Source organism: Neoarius graeffei, chromosome 7 (genome assembly GCF_027579695.1).
Source record: "Neoarius graeffei isolate fNeoGra1 chromosome 7, fNeoGra1.pri, whole genome shotgun sequence".
Taxonomy (NCBI): Eukaryota; Metazoa; Chordata; class Actinopteri; order Siluriformes; family Ariidae; genus Neoarius; species Neoarius graeffei.
The window spans coordinates 19,595,287-19,618,324 of record NC_083575.1 but is presented as its reverse complement, the minus strand read 5'-3'; positions in this window follow the sequence as shown (position 1 = coordinate 19,618,324).

The window sequence follows — 23,038 nt, the reverse complement described above, 5'->3', positions numbered from 1 at the left end:
GTTATGAGGAATGTTGCACATAGAACATTTAGTCAAGGGCAGCTTTAATTGCATTACATGGGCTGAGCAACACAGAAAAGACTTGACTCTGTAATCTGTGGAAACTTTTGGTCAAGGTCAGTAAAAGGTAGCTCAGATATGACTTGGACATTTTCTGCTTGGTTGCTCAACCTTGATCAGTGTGTCTCTAGAAATCAGTCAGTATACAGTACATGAATAGTCAACAAGCAGTGCTGTGCTGTGTTCAGTGAACGTGATAACACACACGGACTCAAGAAAGCATTTAAAAAATGTACTAATTTTTTGTGTATCTTGGCTGTATTGCTTAAAATTTCCCATGTTAAGTTCCCAGAGCAGAGAACCCTGGCACTGGCCCACAGTCACATGGACAGTCTCCATCAATAGACATCATGGACAAGTTTCCATCAGTGAAGAGTTTATAACATCAACGAAACTGACTTCATGTTAAAACTGTTAATGTTTTTATTTGGCAAGGCAGAAAACCTAGGCAGAGGCTTAAGATATTACAGTTACCTACAGACATGGGTGGTCTTTCTATGCCTAATATGTTGTTTTATAACTGGGCCTGTCATATGCACGCCACTTCTGGCTTTGGTTACATTCATATGTTAACAGAGAGACCTGTATTGATTCCTGGGCCTGTCACCCTCATTCCCCATGGAGCTTAATCACATGTGAGGCAAAGAAGATACGTAAATCCAGTAGTAAAACGCAATCTTATCATTTACAACAGCATCAGGATATGGCATGATATATCCAAATACCTGGGAAGAAAGAATGTGAAGTCTCTACTATTCCCCATAACCCAAAATCATGACTTTCCTGCAGATGTCAGCTCACACACGTTCCTCTTCTGGAGGGAGGTGGGAATTCATGTATTCGGCGACTTTGTTAGAGATAATACCTTACTGTCCTTCCAGCAGTTACAGGAGGCATTTAATATTCCCAAGCATCATTTTTTCGGGTATTTACAGATTAGGCATTTTGTGTCTTCACAGACCTCCTCTTTCTTTACTAATAACTCTTACAGTGAGGTCGAAAGTTTTCTTCTAAAGCGCAAACACAGAAAACATTTTATAGCAGCATTTTATTCACTTCTGGGTTCTTCTGTCACACACCACTTACCAGACATCTCTCATAGATGGGAAAAAGATTTGAATAATGAATATATTGAGGATGATTGGCAGGCAACTATACGCCTGATCAGATCTACATCTACCTGTAACCGACTGAGAGAAACTCAGTACAAGATACTTCATAGACTGCATATTACTCCCATTATTTTAAACAAAATTGATCACTCCATTTCTCCTCTGTGTACCAAGTGCAACTTAGAAAGGGGGACGTATTATCATTATTTTTGGGAATGTAAGCTTATCTCCAGATTTTGGACACTTATTTCAAAGGAGGTCAGTGGGATATTTAAAATAAAAATTAAGAAAGACCCTGGGGTTTTCCTCCTGGGCCTCCCCTCTAGAGCCTTGCATCTCACTGCATTACATTATAAGCTCCTTGAGAAACTCCTTCTAGTTGCTCGAAAGTGCATACTGCAAAACTGGATCAAAACTCTTCCACCTAGTGTTACCCTTTGGTACAGGGAGATCTTTAATATCCTCCCTCATGAAAGGATACAAGCTGGTGTAAAGGGTAGGGATTAATTATTTTTAAAAGTTTGGACTCCCTTCTTAGATTATATACCTGCGGATCTGAAAAATCTATTACTGATGGGCAGTTTTCTGAATGGAAGAAGGCTTCCCCTTGTAACTCTCAAATTGTAAGACACTGAATATAATGGACTGTGGATGACTGGTGTGTTTTTTTTTGTTTGTTTGTTGTTTTTTATATTATTTCCTTTTAATATTTATTCATGGATTTTTATCAATGTATGTCATTATTACTATATTGGCCACTATGCCTTTTTTTTTTGTCTATATAAGTTTGGAACTCTGTATGGCATGTGCTGTCTGATGGATCGGGGTGGGGGTTTGTTTCTGTATTTCATATGGTTAAAAACAATAAAATGTGTATTTTAAAAAAAACTGTTAATGTTAGCCATGTTGTCTGTTGTTGCCCAAATGAGGATGGGTTCCCTTTTGAGCCTGGTTCCTCTCGAGGTTTCTTCCTCATGTCGTCTGAGGGAGTTTTTCCTTGCCACTGTCACCACAGGCTTGCTCACTGGGGATAGATTAGGGATAAAATTAGCTCATGTTTTAAATCGTTCAAATTCTGTAAAGCTGCTTTGCGACAATGTTTATTGTTAAAAGCGCTATACAAATAAACTTGACTTGACAGTCAGCTCCAGTGTCATGATGCTCCTTCTCTCAATAATTGAGGTTTTTCACCCACGTGACCAAGTCATGTGATGCATCGTTAGGCTGCCATTTTGGACGTCACGGCTCGAATCAGTTTGAATGCGAGGAAGGCGACAAACGAAAAACATAAAAGAAAAAGGAGCGAGATGCAGAAAACACCTTCACTATCCAGCGACGTAGGGCATTTACAGGGTGAGCAGAGGGAGAGGTATTTGCAAAAATTGAGGTTAGCAGGCTTAGAGAACAACGTTTACCTGCTTCCACCAGGATTGTTCACTGACGTACGGAAGTACACGAAGCCCTCGTCTTTACCTGACTTCGGCCCACATGATCTGTATACCTATGTCGTTAAAAACCCATCGCCATACACAGGTATTGATCTGAAAGCGTATAAGAGTTTGGATGCCTACAAATATTTTGTGTCAGGCTGGGTAACTTGCCTACATCAGTGGGTCATCCCTGGAGCCGGTGGTCGCCATCTTATTACAGCTAAGGTTTGTTCACATTTTCATTTACTTTCGGTCCTCAGGATAAACAAAATGTTATTAAATGTCATTGAAATAACTTCTTAGTCTGTTGAGACATGGCCCGTTATAAATTTGCTGTTACCAGGCAATGACCAAGAACTGTATTATTAGGGTCGGTGTCTGTGTTGTAGCAGTGTACTAGCAGCTAGCTGTTAGCACTAGCTAATGTCAACAACATAGTAGCTAGTATGTTACTGTAGCAATGTTTACGTTCAGTCATTTGGATGACTGTTAAAACCTTTCAGTCTCAAGTTTTTCCTTTACTGTATTTACTAGTTTACTGTAATTATGATCCGGCAGCTATTTACACCAGATCCAGTGTAAATAGCTGCCGGAGCGCGCTCCGGCTTGCTCCCCCTCAAATTAAGCAGCGCGCTCCGGCTTGCTCCCGGAGTGCTCCGGCCGAGGTTCCGGAGCGCGCTGCTTAATTTGAGGGGGAGCAAGCCGGAGCGTGCTCCGGAACCTCGGCCGGAGCACTCCGGGAGCAAGCCGGAGCGCGCTGCTTAATTTGAGGGGGAGCAAGCCGGAGCGCGCTCCGGCAGCTATTTACACTGGATCTGGTGTAAATAGCTGCCGGATCATAATTACAGTAAACTAGTAAATACAGTAAAGGAAAAACTTGAGACTGAAAGGTTTTAACAGTCATCCAAATGACTGAACATAAACATTGCTACAGTAACATACTAGCTACTATGTTGTTGACATTAGCTAGCTTGACCTTCAAAATGGCGGACACCGGGGCGTCACGTGACCCTGTGACATCAGGTGAAATACCTCAATAGAGCTGAAATCAGCCAGAAGGCTAACAGGAATGACACTGGATTTATTAAATAGAATATGCAGAATTATAAGTCTACAATATACCAAATACAAGGGAGAGAGCAGGAAACAGACAATATGTAGGGCTAGGAACAGGATATAGAATGGCAGCACAGCTTGATCAATATCCAATAAATAAATTACAAGAACATGGCAATCCACGCAGCAAATATTTGACAAATACGGAACGAAAACCAAGAAGAACTAAACTACGGGAAATAAAAACAATAATGTAACATTATCTGAATTTGTTTACACATTCTAACTTCCATAATGATCCTATAAACCTGAAATCTCAAAACTAGTGTGTGATGGACAATTGTTAAGCACATGTACAGTCTAAAAAACTTCCATTTTACTCTAAAAAAGATCAGACAGTTCATTTCTCCTGCTTTTCATAGCCATGATAAAATTACTCATTTCTATTCTTCTGCATCAAAATATTTGTGTGGGGATTTCCTTTTGCACTGAAATGACAACAAAACTCTTGTGCTTAATTTTGTTTGATGCAGGACAGTTGTTAAGCACGTACATTTTTTTTTTGCAAAATATTTTTATTGGCAAAAATAAGAATGACGATGAAACTGCAGTACAGATTTACCAAATACTTTTCTCATCTTTTTTTTTAAAGAACAGACAGACAACTGGAAAAAGGAAACATTAACAACAACAGCCACAAAAATAAAATTAATAAAAAAAAATCAACAAATTAATCCCAACATTCACACATCCCACTCCGGCTGAGGCAGAAATCACAAACGTGAATATTTAACAAACCAGCATCTAATCTGGCAGGACCCGCAACTCATTAAAATACGAAATAAAGGATTGCCACTTGGAAAAGAACTTATGGGTACACCCTCTCATTGTGTATTTAATTTTCTCAAGTTTGAGAAAGAACATGGTGTCCTTAAGCCACTGAGAGACAGAGGGGGGGTTAGAAGACTTCCACTCGAGGAGGAGGAGGAGGCGGCGTTTGGCTATCAAAGAGGTGAAATTAATAATTCCTCATTGAACAGAATTGAATAGCCTTGGGTCAACAGGAGTTCCAAAAATGGCAATAAAAAGACAGGGTTGTATGTCAATTCCCATTATGGTGGATGTTATATTAAAATAACTGGACCAATAATTGTGTAGGTGAGGGCAAAAGAAAAACATATGACTCAGATGACACTGTGAATTTGAACAACGGTCACATTTGTCCTGTACCTCAGGGAAAATGCGAGATAACCTCAGTTTAGAAAAATGAACCCTGTGTATCACTTTAAACTGAATAAGTGCCAAACTTAGGCTACATCCACACGACAACGGCAACGAGATTTTATTAAAAAAAATATCGCGTCCACATGGGCAACGGATCAGTAAAATATCAGGTACATATGGCAACGCAACACTTGCTGAAAACGATGCAATACACATGCCACACCTCTACGTGCGCTGTAAGACGGTCCCATCGGAGACACCAGAAGAATAGAAGAAGTAGACGCATGCGCATAAACCCCTTCTTCTACCCAGCATGAAGCACTCTCAGGAACAAACACACAACAACAAGAAGAAGATGGCTGCGACTACACGAGGAAATCGTGCCTTCTGTGTGTACAAATTAGTTTTATTAGTGTGCATAGTTTTATATAACTTAACTTTCTTATTGTGTGTGAATATTTTGAAAAGCATTTTTATATAATTTATATAAATTTTATATTGTGAGTGAACATTTTGAAAAGCAGTCTTATCCAATAAAAAAAAGAAATTCAAGAAATGGTTCAGTTATTTGTTTATTTAAAAGAAAAGCTGTATACAAAAGTGAATGCAATGCAGTGGTTCATACAAAACAGCGAGAGTGCTGCTTGTTCTAGTCATGTGGTTGTGACGTCATCGTAAACAAATCCATTCTACTCATCCAGACGACTTCGCAACGGCGCCGTTGCCAGATTTTTCCACTCTGAAACCCGTTCTCAAAAAATATTGTTTTGGGGCACCCAAAACGCCAGTGCCGTGTGGACGCCAGGCCAAAACGATAAACAATTTTATCAGATTCACCTGAATCCGTTACTGTGTGGACAGCCTCTTACTCACCACTCCATTCCACCAGTCAAGTCAAGTCAAGTTTATTTGTATAGCGCTTTTAACAATAAACATTGTCGCAAAGCAGCTTTACAGAATTTGAACGACAAAACATGAGCTAATTTTATCCCTAATCTATCCCCAATGAGCAAGCCTGTGGCGACGGTGGCAAGGAAAAACTCCTTCAGACGACATGAGGAAGAAACCTCGAGAGGAACCAGACTCAAAAGGGAACCCATCCTCATTTGGGCAACAACAGACAGCCTGACTATAATATTAACAGTTTTAACATGAGGACAGTTTCATTGATGTTGTAACTCTTCATTGATGGAAACTTGAGTGCAAAACTGTTCATGATAACTGCAGTCCTAAAGTTAGCAAGACAACTGTAGTCCTCAGCCATAAAAGCATTACTGTAAGAGTCCAGAGCATCCTCCAGGTATAACCCTCAACTGTCCTCATGGGGCCGTCCTTCACAGGAGCGGTGCGATAAAACTCCGACCAGACACAGGGCACCAGGATGGATCAAGCACGTCCGAGGGGCAGAAGAGGCCAGCATCTCAATCCCAGGACCAACATGTAACTCAGAAGGACAGACTGGGGGGGGAAGAGAGAGAGAAAGAAAACATGTTGTTAGGTATGCCCTAAAAATGACAAGTATTAAATCTGTGTGGTAGGCTTGCAGAGACGAGAGTCTTTACATCAGGCATAACACACAACAATGGCATGTTAATATGGTAAAAAATATATCATGACCTGCTCTGGCTGGATGCTTGATTGGGTGATGGGAGCACACTCCTCAGCAATGATGAGATGCAGATGGGACCCTTAGGGCTGGCCAAGACAATTCAGTTACATTTCACCGGGTCTGGGACATGCGACAGAAAGTCTGACGGCCGATTCCCTGCAGGCTACGATAGCCAGTCGAGGTCTCCACCCTCTCCACCAAAAGATTTCCTGTTGACTCCATGTAACTCAGAGGGACAGATTTGGGGTGGGGGGGAGGGAAAGAAAACACAGGTTGTTAGGTATGCCCAATGTCACCTGAATAAGTAGGAGCAGTATACATATTGCACCGAGTACAAGCAGGGACTCCGGCAACTAACTATGACAGCATAACTAAAAGGAGAGAGCCAGAAGGTAACACAGGCATGAGGGAGCCCCGGGACATAAAGCAGCCAGCCACTGTACCGTCAACAAACTCGAGTGAGCAAGCGAGTGGGGACTGACAGCATCCATACATCCCAGTTTACCAAAACACTATGTCTGAGGCAGTGGCGGCTGGTAGTCTTTCAAACAGGGGAGGCTGGTCGGTTACGATATTTCCAGATTTTAAAAGAAAAAACACATCAATTTTGCCCAGACTCTTGCCTCTGATCTGGCTGATTGTTGGCAGGGTCACAAACTGTGAAATAACAGGTTCTTTTGGCCCATTAGCCTACTGTCCAATATACATGATGGTGGTGTTGGGGGGAGGGGGGTATATTTTCACATTTTATATTTTAAAATTGTGGCATGTTGTTTAAAAATTGATCATTATTGAAAGCAGCTCTTTGTCAGGAACCTCAGCAGTAGAGCTGGGTGCCACACATTTCATTCAATGACACTTTCCCTATATTTTACTTATTTTGACTGAGAAATGTTTTATTGACAATTTTGATAACGCTTCACTTTTAATCCAGGTCTCATCTCATCTCATTATCTCTAGCCGCTTTATCCTTCTACAGGGTCGCAGGCAAGCTGGAGCCTATCCCAGCTGACTACGGGCGAAAGGCGGGGTACACCCTGGACAAGTCGCCAGGTCATCACAGGGCTGACACATAGACACAGACAACCATTCACATTCACACCTACGGTCAATTTAGAGTCACCAGTTAACCTAACCTGCATGTCTTTGGACTGTGGGGGAAACCGGAGCACCCGGAGGAAACCCACGCGGACACGGGGAGAACATGCAAACTCCACACAGAAAGGCCCTCGCCAGCCACGGGGCTCGAACCCAGGACCTTCTTGCTGTGAGGCGACAGCGCTAACCACTACACCACCGTGCCGCCTTAATCCAGGTCTGTAGTGTGAAATGTTCTCGGCTGTGTTTTTGTTTAAAAATGTTTTCCAAATTGTAGCTGTGTTTAATTCATATCCAGAAAAATATATATTCCAATATAATATACTCAGCATAAACATTTTAAATAGATTCTATATTTTTGGTCCATCCATGACATATTACTAAAGTAGCCTATTTACTGTTGTTGATGTGGGTCACTTGCTGTTAGCCAATTCACTTTCTCATACCAGGAGAGCTGAAAGGAACGAGTATTATTCCCTACCTTTTTCACCAAGTCAGTTTGAGGCATTGGTCTATCCTGCTCACATCACATCTCTAGCCGCTTTATCCTTCTACAGGGTCGCAGGCAAGCTGGAGCCTATCCCAGCTGACTACGGGCGAAAGGCGGGGTACACCCTGGACAAGTCGCCAGGTCATCACAGGGCTGACACATAGACACAGACAACCATTCACACTCACATTCACACCTACGGTCAATTTAGAGTCACCAGTTAACCTAACCTGCATGTCTTTGGACTGTGGGGGAAACCAGAGCACCCGGAGGAAACCCACACGGACACGGGGAGAACATGCAAACTCCGCACAGAAAGGCCCTCGCCGGCCCCGGGGCTCGAACCCAGGACCTTCTCGCTGTGAGGCGACAGCGCTAACCACTACACCACCGTGCCGCCTCTATCCTGCTCTTTAATTTTAATTTTTTCCTCGAAAGGAAGACTGGAAAATGGCTTCGCCAAAATTAAATCACCAATGCTCGGCATCCGTGCGCAGCTTTCTTGCTAGCTGACTAGCCCCCTCAAGTTCAAGTTCAGTCACTCAAATAAACGAAATTTCTGGAACTAAGATAGCAAACTTGACAACACTTTATTTACAATGAAAATATATACAAACTAAAAAAGCTGGTAGAAACCGTATGTAATGAATGAAATCGAAATGTAAGCTGATCTATTACAATACAGCACTTGCGAATCCGCATGGGACTGAACTGATGTTGCCAGATACTGCTGACGTTATCCAGCCCAAAATATGTTCAAAACCCGCCAATATGCACTTAAAACCGCTCAATTGAGCGGGAAACCCCCAATCTGGCAACACTGTACCGCTGCCTGTCTATAGTTGAAACGAGCTGTCAATCAAAGGAAATATCCGTCCGCTTTCACCAATCACCAGTCTCCTCGCGGAAACTGCCATGTCCCTCCCATGTGAGGCTCGGAGTCCGTGGGCGGGCGTTTTCGCAGTATTTGTCCAATAACCGTCTTGCATTTTGAGATTGAAAAGCGCATAGCTCCCAAATGCCACTGAAGTCCACTGAGGCTGGGAGTCCGTGGGAGTCCGTAGGCGGGCATTTTCGCAGTATTTGTCCAATAATCGTCTTGCATTTTGAGATTGAAAGCGCAGAGCTCCCAATGCCATTGAAGCCCACTGAGGCTGCGCTGCATCGCGCTGTCACGAGGGGGAGAAACTCACGCACACAAAGTTATAAGGGCATTTTTAGAGGAGGCTGAGCCTCCCTCGTTGTCTTAGAGCAATCGCCCGTGGTCTGAGGACCCTCTAGATCTACACCTTTACCTCATAAACACCATTAACAAAAGGCTTGACTAAACAGATATGTTTTCAGCCGAGACTTAAATGCTGAGACTGTGTCTGATTCCCGAACATTACTTGGAAAGCTGTTCCATAACTGTGGGGCTTTGTAAGAAAAGGCTCTGCCCCCTGATGTAGCCTTCACTATACGAGGTACCAGCAGATAGCCTGCACCTTTTGATCTAAGTAGGCGTGGCGGGTCATAGAGGAGCAGAAGTTCACTCAGGTACTGTGGTGCGAGACCATTTAGTGCTTTAAAGGTCAATAGTAGTATTTTATAATCAATACGAAATTTGATTGGGAGCCAATGCAGTGTGGATAAGACAGGCGTGATGTGGTCATATTTTCTAGTTCTAGTAAGGACTCTTGCTGCTGCATTTTGAACTAACTGGAGCTTATTTATGCACTTATTGGAACATCCTATGATCAGTCATCAGTCATCATAAACCAGTCATCATTGATTTGAAGACCTATCTCCTCCTCCCATGCAGCCCTAATTTTCAAGTTGGAGTGATCACTGAGGCTCAGTATATGGTTATCTCATCTCATCATCTGTAGCCACTTTATCCTGTTCTACAGGGTCGCAGGCAAGCTGGAGCCTATCCCAGCTGACTACGGGCGAAAGGCGGGGTACACCCTGGACAAGTCGCCAGGTCATCACAGGGCTGACACATAGACACAGACAACCATTCACACTCACATTCACACCTACGGTCAATTTAGAGTCACCAGTTAACCTAGCCTGCATGTCTTTGGACTGTGGGGGAAACCGGAGCACCCGGAGGAAACCCACGTGGACACGGGGAGAACATGCAAACTCCGCACAGAAAGGCCCTCGTCGGCCACGAGGCTCGAACCTGGACCTTCTTGCTGTGAGGCGACAGCGCTAACCACTATACCACCGTGCCGCCATATACGGTTATATAACACTGAAATAAACCCCCTACTCAGCGTCTTGAGAGTAAGCAAGTCTTCCCAAGATTGCTGGGGGGTAGAGAGGGGAAAGAAGAGAAACATTTAGAGACAAAATGTCTAATTTGAAAATACCGAAACAGGTGGTTTGCAGGTAATCCATACAATGATGACAAATTGGGAAAGCTATCAGAATACATATCCCGGAAACAATGGATACCTTTTTTTTATGCCATACTGAAAAAGCAGAATCTATACATGAGGGGGAAAACAAGTGATTATTACATAGTGGACCCAGAGGAGATGCAACAGAAAATTTTAAATATTTCTGAAATTGAAACCAGAGCTTAAAAGTGTTGAGCACAACAGGGTTTTTAAATATGCATTGAAATCCTGACTGGAAGAGAAGAATATATAAGAGCAGATATAGAGGACGAATTAGAGCAAAATTGAGCTTCTAGTTTGCACCAAATTAAATTAGGAAAATCAATCCAACAGAGTATTTTATGAATATGGGTTGCCCAATAGTAAAATAGAAAATTTGGCAGGGCAAGACCCCCACTAAACTTGCATTTCTGTAGTAATGATCTACGGACCCTTGGAGATCGTGTACCCCAAATAAAGGAGCCAATTACCTTATTGTGGCAGCGGGGGTGTGGTCAAGCATCGGTCTGTGACAGGAGGGCGGAGTCAGGGAAGGTAAGTGGCAGAATCACTACACCTGTCGTTAATTAACGTGTTTGTGTGTCTTCCCAGTGACTGCGCCCTATTTAAGGAGAGAGAGCGAGAGAAGAGGGAGTTCTCTCCCGAACCTGACGGCTGATGTGTGCCCGCGTGTGTCTGAGTGTGTGAGAGTGTTTATGAAAACTGGAAAAGCTGAATACCCTTATGAAAACTAACCATGGTTTTACTATGGTTTATAGTTATTCATGGTTTTCATGTTTTTTTGGGTAACCATGAAAACCATGGTGCATTTTACCTCAATGTTCACTTAAATTTTTAGGTTCTAAGTAAATGTTCATGGATCTTGGCTGTTAATCGAGATCCTTCTCTACAGCATTGACTGTTGGACGAAAGCATGGTAATACTACAGTTAGTGCATCCTTTTAAAAAACATACCATCCCTTTTTAAACTAATTTCGTAGTTACTATGACCTATTACACATACAACTATGATGCTACCACAGCTAATGCAGTACTATGGATAAACCACAGTAATGCTATGGTTGGTTCATAGTACTTAGAATCACCATGAAATACCATAGTAGAACCATGGTTACTACCATGGATGAACCATAGTAATACTATGGTTGGTTCATAGTACTTAGAATAACCATGAGATACCATGGTAGAATCATGGTTACTACATAAAAACCATGGTAAAACCATAGTAAACCATGGTAGATTTTCGTAAGGGTAAAAGAGAGTTTTGTGAACTCAGTTCTGGCCTGCCGTCCTTCTGTGCTCCACCCACCTACATGAACTGTCACACTTATCTAAAGAGTCAAAGAAATATTTAGGTAAAAATAAAGGAATTGATTGAAATAGATAAAGGAACTTCGGGAGAACATTCATTTTCACAACACTAATCTTTCCTACCAAAGAGAGAGGCAAATTATTCCATCTCTGAAGATCAGATTTAACTTGAGCTACGAGTGGGGTGAAGTTAGCAGAAAAAAGTCCAGAAAAAGTGCGAGTCACATAGACACTAAGATACTTAAATCCAGAAGGACTGATTTTAAAAGGCAAATCAGCTTGTTGGAGAAGCAAACCAGCTGCATTAATAGGGAAACATTCACTTTTATTAAGATTTACCTTGTAACCTGAGAATGAGCTAAACTTATCTAAGATGGATAGGACATTTGGAAGGCAAGATACAGGATCTGTAACATACATCAACAAATCGTCCGCATACAGAGACAGACGATATTCAACACCATTACGGATAACACCCCTTAGTGATGTGGAGGAACATATTGAGATAGCCAAAGGTTCAATTGCCAAAGCAAAGAGGGATGGAGATAGAGGGCACCCTTGGCGTGTCCCACATTCCAACATGAAATAATCTGAGTGAACATCATTAGTGTGGACACTGGCTTGTGGTGAAGTGTACAACAATCTCACCCATCTAATAAATTTATCGCCAAAACCAAATTTTTCCAGAACTGCAAACAGGTACCCCCACTCCACCCTGTCAAACGCCTTTTCAGTATCCATAGCAGGGCCGATTCTAGGCAGGCATATATGAGGGGGCAGTCAGAAATGTGAAGGGAGCATCATGTGTACACATCAGGCTCCAGCACTTTTTTTTCTGTGCGGACTGAAAAATAAAAATAAAAAATAAAATAAAATATCCTTCATCCAGATTTTAACAACCAACAACATAACATTTATCTTAACTGGATGGCCTAATTCTCAAATAAATTTGAACCTAGAATAAGATTTCGCACACTATAGTCAGTATTTACAAAACTGAAAAGTAGTCTTATAAATAATAAAAAAAAAAATAACTTCTCAAACTAATTTATAAAACACAGCAGATATAGAGCAGAACATTTTATAACTGTTTTCTTTCTTTTTTTGGCTTTTTTTTTGTTAGCAATTTAACAGCTCAAAAATCTCCTTTCTCTCCACTCCTCTCTCATTTCTCTCACTCCTCTCCACTCTCTTTTCTCTCCACTCCACTCTACAACAACAGTCTCCTGTTTCCCTCTGCAAAAACTCTCACAAATTTTATCCATGTCCAAGTTATTTATTATGGACTTCTCATGGGCCAAGATCACCAAATTCCTCTTTCTCTTGTGTAACATGGTGTGACATGGGGTTAGGACCCATGACAATGTGGAGAAGGAACTCTCACACACTGCTGAAGACATACCAATTACCAGGGCTGTTACATGCAATTTATGCAACTCAGGAAAGGCTTCCTTGTACTCCTGCAGGTGTTTACACACAGTGGACAGGTCTGTTTCATTTAGACATTTCTTGAGCAACATCTGTTTTGCCACAAGGATTTCATTTTTCAGACTTGCGTTGTCTGCCACCGTGCCAGCCAGCACAGCCAGAGGGTGCAACTGGGTTGAATCTAGAAATGCACTAGATTTGGGTGCAAGACTAGATATGTCTTTCATCAGGCCAATATTCCTCTGTGAAAATCTAGTTTCCATTTCTGAAATGGCCCTGTCAAGGATGTTGAGCAGAGATCTTTTCAGAGGCTGATGGGAATTAAGGGTAGGATCATCAGAGACTGTATGGCCCACAATTAAGAGCACAACACTTTGACCAAGGTGTTTGCTCATTGTTCTCCTTCTCTTTGGAGGATGTAAATCATCTCCAGCAGCCGCCTGAGATAACTCTGCCCAATATTCATCTTCACGGATGCTTTTTAGGGACTCCAGTGATGCACCAACAACCTCAGAAGCACTGCACATATCCACAGACCGAGACTGTACTGTAGAATTGCATTTGCTGGTTTCAAGACACCAAGCACTCGCACTAGAAACTTTCCAGTCTCAAAGAAGTGATGCCTCTTAATTTGACATAGAAGGCCTGATGCCTCGGTGCACAGGTCAACTGCATCATCATCATCCTCTGTCATGTCAGATAGGATACTGAGAATGTGGTCTTGATTTTCAACAATGCACCTTGTCACCTCATAGTGGCTTGTCCATCGGATTTCAAGCAGCCTTTTAAGATTAGGTGCATCATATTTCTCAGACGGCGGCACGGTGGTGTAGTGGTTAGCGCTGTCGCCTCACAGCAAGAAGGTCCGGGTTCGAGCCCCGTGGCTGGCGAGGGCCTTTCTGTGCAGAGTTTGCATGTTCTCCCCGTGTCCATGTGGGTTTCCTCCGGGTGCTCTGGTTTCCCCCACAGTCCAAAGACATGCAGGTTAGATTAACTGGTGTGAATGGTTGTCTGTGTCTACAGTATGTCTCAGCCCTGCGATGACCTGGCGACTTGTCCAGGGTGTACCCCGCCTTTCGCCCGTAGTCAGCTGGGATAGGCTCCAGCTTGCCTGCGACTCTGTAGAACAGGATAAAGGGGCTAGAGATAATGAGATGAGATATTTCTCAGACACATGTTGGTGCTGAAAAAACTTGTAGAGTGAACTAGAGAGGTCAAAAAATCTTTTTGCATATGGTTCACTCTGCATGGCATGCACAACTACTAGGTGCGGTTGGTGGTTGTAGCAGTGGATATATGGGACATATCTAGCAAGCTTCTTTTGGAGCAGAGCTTGTACACCACCTCTTACCCCACTCATCACAGAAGCCCCATCATAACACTAGCTAAGTATGTTGTCAACACTGTAGCCAGCATCAGAAAGGTGTGTCAATATCTCAGAGGTGATGTACTCTGCATCAAGTTGATGCAAGTCAAGCAACCCAATAAGATGCTCCTCTGGCATGGAATTGCTGACAAACCGAATCATCACAGACAAATTTTCCACATTGCACTTGTCCCATCACTTTTGAGACAGAACCCTGCAGAATCGGCATTTTCATATTTTTTCCTGACCTCTCCAAGCACCATGTCTGCCAGTGTTTCCATGATTTCATTTTGGATATCCCTAGATGTGTATTTTGAATTCTTTGGGATACCCTTAGCAATGCTTGCTAGCTTTTCATCCTTCTCTAAGGTATACTCCATCAGTTTTAGAGACCTGAAGCAACTTCGTCATTACCGGCTGCATCATGCCTCAAAGTTTCTGCAGTCCCACGGAGCCCCAACTCATTCACACAGAGAAACTTAACAGCACTGCCCACACTCTTGACATAGTAATGTTTTTTTTCAAGTTGTTTTTTACCAATCAACAGGGAGACAACAGTTCCCCCTGTAGCCTCTCTGCTTTTGTGCTGAGTCCAGACGGTTGAAGCACGCACATGGTTGTGGCTGGACATATGCCTCTGTAGCCCCTTGTCTTGATCAAATGCTGCTTTCCAGTTGTTAAAACCAGTTAAGGTAAAAACAACATCCCTCTCATTAACAGTGCTGCCATATTTCCGACAGGGGAAACAGAAGCAGGCGTCTCACACAACAGAATACTCTAGCCATGGTCGTGTGCGGTACCAGGCAGGATTGAACGATCTTAATGTTGTTGTACCAAATGTACACTTTGGGTAGCTACCCAGTTTTGACTGAGATGGTGCACTGCCATTTAAGTCACTGGGTAGCTGAGCAGGCTGCTTTGGGGCAGCACTTGTTGGGGGAGGTACAGAAGCAGTGCTTGCTGATGGTAAAGGTGTAGTTATGCTAGCTGCTGTCTCTGATGTACTAGCAGCAGCATCATTGCTACTACTATTAGTACAGGCAGGAGCAGCACTACACTTCTTAAAAGCTCTGAAAAACGGATGCATCACACAGCATTAACTTTCTGTTTGTGAGCTTCTGGAAGCTGGAGTGGAACATAAGTAAGCTGGCTTTGTAAAAACCACTGTGAAACAAAACAGTGCAGAACTACAGCCTGGGGTAGTTTACGTACAGTAGGGGTCTGTCAGACACAGGTCATTTGTCCTCAGTCTGTTACATGCAGTGGACGTGGACACTCATCTCTGTGCTTGTGTGACTGAGAAAACACCTGATGAATTTGGCAGAGTTTCGCTGCTTCTTCAAAGTCTGACCACTCTGTGCTGAAACCTGACACTACACAGTCATGCTACGTCTTGGCTCATTTGCATACTATCAGTGATCGGATGTTTCCTGGGGGCTGAGGGGAAGGGGTGTGTGTGCTGCACAGCCTGTGAAGATACACGCAGCAGAGGGACAGAGAGGTGAGATGAGAGGGAGCTGAGACCGTATCTTGTCCCTTTTTCAGCAGATTTTTCCGCTACTGCAGTTACTTTTTGTCAACTTGTAATATATTAATTTTGTGGTTATATTAAAATGTGCCGGGCGGCACGGTGGTGTAGTGGTTAGCGCTGTCGCCTCACAGCAAGAAGGTCTGGGTTCGAGCCCCGTGGCCGGCGAGGGCCTTTCTGTGCGGAGTTTGCGTGTTCTCCCCGTGTCCGCGTGGGTTTCCTCCGGGTGCTCCGGTTTCCCCCACAGTCCAAAGACATGCAGGTTAGGTTAACTGGTGACTCTAAATTGACCGTAGGTGTGAGTGTGAATGGTTGTCCGTGTCTATGTGTCAGCCCTGTGATGACCTGGTGACTTGTCCAGGGTGTACCCCGCCTTTCGCCCGTAGTCAGCTGGGATAGGCTCCAGCTTGTGTGCGACCCTGTAGAACAGGATAAAGTGGCTAGAGATAATGAGATGAGATGAGATTAAAATGTGCTTTCTCAACTTCCAAAAATTTTGATTTGAGGGGGCAAGTCATTTATTTGAGGGGGCAATGCCCCCTCTTGCCCCTGTGTAGAGCCGGCCTTGATCCATAGAGACCACAATTTCAGGTAGGTTGTCAGAGGGCTTGGAATAAATAATGTCAAAAAGAGTACGAGTATTAAAAAATATATGATGACCCTTGATGAAACCTGTTTGATCCTCAGAGATAATATTAGGCAAAACCTTCTCTAAACGACTGGCAACAGCCTTCGCCAAAATCTTCACATCAGCATTGAGTAAGGACAGGGGTCTATAAGAGCTACACAAAGTGGGGTCCTTCTCACTTTTTAAAAGAAGAAAAATTGAAGCTTGGGTCAAAGTAGGTGGTAATGAGCCATTTTCAAAAGATTCATTAAACATTGACAAAAGTAAAGGGGACAATTTATCAATAAATTTCTTAAAGAACTCGATAGGGAGTCCATCCAGGCCAGGGGCCTTATGAGATTGCATTGCTTCTTATTAGATTGCATTACTTGGAAGGCTTGGAACAGCCTTCCAAGTAATGTTCGGGAATCAGACACAGTCTCAGCATTTAAGTCTAGGCTGAAAACATATCTGTTTAGTCAAGCCTTTTGTTAATGGTGTTTATGAGGTAAAGGAGTAGATCTGGAGGGTCCTCAGACATAGAGTGTTTTGGTAAACTGGGATGTATGGATGCTGTCAGTCCCCACTCGCTTGCTCACTTGAGTTTGTTGACGGTGTAGTGGCTGGCTGCTTTATGTCCCGGGGCTCCCTCATGCCTGTGTTACCTTCTGTCTCTCTCCTTTTAGTTATGCTGTCATAGTTAGTTGCCGGAGTCCCTGCTTGTACTCGGTGCAATATGTATACTGTTCCTACTTATTCAGGTGACATTGGGCATACCTAACCACCTGTGTTTTCTTTCTCTCCCCCCCACCCCAAATCTGTCCCTCTGAGTTACATGGAGTCAACAGGAAATCTTTTGGTGGAGACGGTGGGGACCTCGACTGGCTATCGTAGCCTGCAGGGAATCGGCCGTCAGACATTCTGTCACATGTCCCAGACCCGGTGAAATGTAACTGAATTGTCTTGGCCAGGCCTAAGGGTCCCATCTGCATCTCATCATTGCTGAGGAGTGTGCTCCCATCACCCAATCAAGCATCCAGCCAGAGCAGTCATGATATATTTTTTACCATATTAACATGCCATTGTGTGTTATGCCTGATGTAAAGACTCTCGTCTCTGCGAGCCTACCACACAGATTTAATACTTGGCATTTTTAGGGCATACCTAACAACGTGTTTTCTTTCTCTCTCTCTCTTCCCCCCCCATCTGTCCCTCTGAGTTACATGTTGATCCTGGGATTGAGATGCTGGCCTCTTCTGCCCCTCGGACCTGCTTGATCCATCCTGGTGCCCTGTGTCTGGTCGGAGTTTTATTGCCCCACTCCTGTGAAGGACGGCCCCATGAGGACAGTTGAGGGTTATACCTGTTAAAACTGTTAATATTATAGTCAGGCTGTCTGTTGTTGCCCAAATGAGGATGGGTTCCCTTTTGAGTCTGGTTCCTCTCGAGGTTTCTTCCTCGTGTCGTCTGAGGGAGTTTTTCCTTGCCACCGTCGCCACAGGCTTGCTCATTGGGGATAGATTAGGGATAAAATTAGCTCATGTTTTAAGTCGTTCAAATTCTGTAAAGCTGCTTTGCGACAATGTTTATTGTTAAAAGCGCTGTACAAATAAACTTGATTTGATTTGATTTGATTGCTTTAATTGAAGATTTTAATTCCTCAAGGGAAAGAGAAGCGTCCAATTCCTTTGCTCTGTTAGGTTCAATAGTGGGAATTTGAAGAGCAGCCAGAAACTTGTTCATTTCAGTAGTGTCAGTGGGGAATTGAGATTTGTATAAATAGGAATAAAAATATTTAAATGTATTATTAATTGCTACAGGATCAGTGACAATAACATTGGAGTCATTATTAACCTGGTATATAAGACGTGAAGTGGATTGACGCTTCAACTGGTGAGCTAGCAATCGGCTTGGTTTATCACCATGTTCATAGTAAATACCTCTGGTTTGTAATAGTATATGCTCTGCATTTCTGGTAGAGATGAGCTCAAACTCCGCTTTAAGGTTTAGACGCTTTTTAAATAATTCTGGAGAGGGAGTAGAGGCACATTCCCGATCAAGGTCATCAAGAGCAGAGGCTAACTCTATAAGTCTAGCATTCCGTTTCTTGTTAGAATAAGAAGAAAAAGATATAATCTGCCCCCTAAGAAAGGCTTTTAGAGACTCCCAAAGTAATGAATAAGATGTGGATTCATTTTGATTAAAGGACAGGAAGTCATCAATAGATTTGGAAATAAACTCACAAAATGAATTATCTGCAAGTAATAGAGAGTTAAACCTCCAGAGGGGAGGAGTAGGTTTAAGCATGGAGAACTGGGTGTCTAGATACAAAAGGCATATGATCAGATATTAGAATATTTGAGTAATCAGAGGAAACAACACATGAATTAAGTCTATTATCTACAAAAAAGTGGTCTATTCTCAAATATGACTGATGTACTGGGGAAAAGAAAGAAAATGTCTTTGCTAGGGGATTGCGGAATCTCCAAGGGTCAACCAAGCCACTTTGAGTCATAAAATCAGAAAAAGACCTAGCCATGGCCGAAAGGGGTATAGAGCGGGGACTAGAGCGATCCAGTATAGGGTCAAACACGCAATTCAGGTCACCTCCAAGAGTCAACATGTGGGTGTTCAAATGGGGTATATTGCCAAGTAATCTATTAGAGAAATTAACATCGTCAAAGTTTGGTGCGTAAACATTAACCATCACCACTTTTGTTTGCATTAGTGTACCTGAAATTATAATATATCTGCCATCCTTATCAGCAATGATGTCTGTAGACTGAAACTGAAGACGTTTATTGAACATAATAGCAACCCCTCTAGCTTTAGAGTTGAAGTCAGAGTGGTATATCTGCCCTATCCAGGGAGACCGGAGCCTGTAATGATCTTTATGTCTAAGATGGGTCTCCTGCAAAAAAATTGTCAGAATTAAGCCGTTTAAGTTGACTAAAGACCATAGACCTTTCAGTAGAACTGCCCAAACCACGTACATTCCAAGTAAGAAAACGAATTGACTTACCCATGCCAGAAGTGCTGGAGTTCAAGCTAGCTGAACACATTTGTGTGTAAAGAAATAAGGGATCCCCAGAAACAATTTGAAAGAACCAGAGTGGACTAAACTCCCATCCCACCCCTGCACCCGACACATATACACAACACACAACAACGAAAAATTGTCTCTCCAAAAGGGAGAATAGTGAAAAAGGCGGAAAAAAATTGTTGCCACAGAATCATGACAAGAACTTGGAGAAAACCTGAACTAAACCTCAACAAACGGCCTCCCGCAGACTAACAGTAAAAACGAAAAGCCAGATAAAAATAACAGTGGCCAACACTGACCAAACACTAAAGTACCATACTTCAATAAGTGAACATACCAGTATATCATATGAGGTAGCATATGATACGCAGTAGAAACATCCAGAACATTTCAGCTTAGTAAGTCCTGACTTTTTAAGGTTCGAGGCATAGTATATTATCAGTGCAAAATATTAAGTAAACAAAAATATTTATAAATACTTTACAAAGGAGAAGACCATGGGCGATTGCTCTAAGACAACGAGGGAGGCTCAGCCTCCTCTAAAAATGACGAACATCGTGTAGGATGAATTGCGCTAGGCTTATGTTATAGCCGACCTTATAACATTGCTATTTCAGATCCAGAATCATAGAAATATATGTGCTCAACCCAACTACAGTGCGAAATCATTCCGTTATAACTTTCCCCAGTTCGCCTAATGTGTGCGTGAGTTTTTCCCCCTCGTGACAGCGCGATGCAGCCCAGCCTCAGTGGATTGGGAGCTCTGTGCTTGTCAATCTCAAAATGCAAGACGATTATTGGACAAATACTGCGAAAATGCCCGCCCACGGAGTCTCACGGACTCCCAGCCTCAATGGACTTCAATGGCATTTGGGAGCTATGTGCTTGTCAATCTCAAAATGCAAGACGATTATTGGACAAATACTGCGAAAATGCCCGCCTACGGACTCCGAGCCTCACATGGGAGGGACATGGCAGTTTCCGCGAGGGGACTGGTGATTGGTGAAAGCGGCCGGATATTTTCTTTGATTGACAGCTCGTTTCAACTATAGACAGGCAGCGGTACAGTGTTGCCAGATTGGGGGGTTTCCCGCCCAATTGGGTGGTTTTAAGTGCATTTTGGCAGGTTTTGAACATATTTTGGGCTGGATAACGTCAGCAGTATCTGGCAACATCAGTTCAGTCCCATGCGGATTCGCAAGTGTTGTGGTGTATTGTAAGAGATCAGCTTACATTTCGATTTCATTCATTACATACGGTTTCTACCAGCTTTTTTAGTTTGTATATATTTTCATTGTAAATAAAGTGTAAATATAGTGTTGTCAAGTTTGCTATCTTAGTTCCAGAAATTTCGTTTATTTGAGTGACTGAACTTGAACTTGAGGGGGCTAGTCAGCTAGCAAGAAAGCTGCACATGGATGCCAAGCATTGCTGATTTAATTTTGGCGAAGCCATTTGCCAGTCTTCCTTTCGAGGAAAAAATTAAAATTAAAGAGCAGGGTAGACCAACGCCTCAAATTGACTTGGTGAAAAAGGTAGGGAATAATACTCGTTCCTTTCAGCTCTCCTGGTACGAGAAAGTGAATTAGCTAACAGCAAGTGACCCACATCAACAACAGTAAATAGGCTACTTTAGTAATATGTCATGGATGGACCAAAAATATAGAATCTATTTAAAATGTTTATGCTGAGTATATTATATTGGAATATATATTTTTCTGGATATGAATTAAACATGCTACAATTTGGAAAACATTTTTAAACAAAAACACAGCCGAGGTCAATTTTTAAACAACATGCCACAATTTTAAAATATAAAATGTTAAAATATCCCCCCCCTAACACCACCATCATGTATATTGGACAGTAGGCTAATGGGCCAAAAGAACCTGTTATTTCACAGTTTGTGACCCTGCCAACAATCAGCCAGATCAGAGGCAAGAGTATGGGCAAAATTGATGTGTTTTTTCTTTTAAAATCTGGAAATATCGTAACCGACCAGCCTCCCCTGTTTGAAAGACTACCAGCCGCCACTGGAGAAGACCTATTAATAACACACATAACAGTTAACTTGGTATACAGCAATAATAACAATAAATAATTTTATTTATATATATATATATATATATATATATATATATATATATATATATATATATATATATATATATATATATATATATATACACACACACATACATATATATACACACACACACACACAAACAAATAACGCCAGGCCAATACTATTCACAGGTAAACAAATGGCCTGAAGGCCTGTGGCCCAGCATGAGAGTACTACACCATGTAGAGTAAAAATGTCAGGCAGTATTCAGCTTCTTGGCATAGGTCATAGCATCCTCTGCTGAAACAAAGTCCTTAACCACCCTGTTATGGCTGATCCGAAGTTGAGCTGGAAAGAACAACCCATAACAGACCACCTCCATACCACGCAGTAGCTTTCGACTTCATTGAACGCTGCACGGGCCCTAGCCACCTTACCAGTATGGTCGGGTAACACGGAAATCCTCGTGTCGCCAACAGAAATCCGTTGAGCCCCTCTGGCGCACCGCAATACATCCGCACAATTGCTGCTGTAATGGAACCTGGCAATGATGGGACGTGGCCTCTCTTCTCGTCGCAGCTTGGGCTGGGTGGATCGGTGCGCATGGTCAAGTAGTGGTTCTTTTTCCATCTTAAATGCCTCCTTAAGCAGTGCGGTAACTGCAGTGATGTTAACAACCATCTCTTCAGCGACGCCCACAATCCTTATATTATTCCTACGAGACCTAGATTCAAGTTCTTCACATTTACTTTCCAGTTTGGAAACCTGAACCACTAAATTCTCGAGTTTGGTGTTAATCTCAACAACATCATCTGCGCAGCCAGAAAGAGACACCTCAATATTCCCCACAGTACCTTTGAGCGTGGCTATCTCAGCCTTCGTAACAGCCTTGTCGTTCTCAAGTTGTTTTTTCACTGATTGAAGGTCAGCTCTTATTGCGGTCAGGTCGTCGCCCAACGCTTCACGGAGTTCAGCCTTAAAAATGGCCGCGATGTCTAGCCTCAACGATGCTAGTACTTCTAGCTTCAGTGCCTTCATATCAATAAGGGTGGGGTCACCAGGTGAAGCTGAGGTACCTGAGCACAGGGTCTTGCTGTGCGCACCAGGCCACATCTGCAGAGAAGTTTTATGAAGTTTTTCTGCATTAACAACTCGGTCAAAAATGCTGAAATTTGGAAACTTGTAGAAAAACACACCGTAGCATCAAAAAGAGTCAGGAGTTAT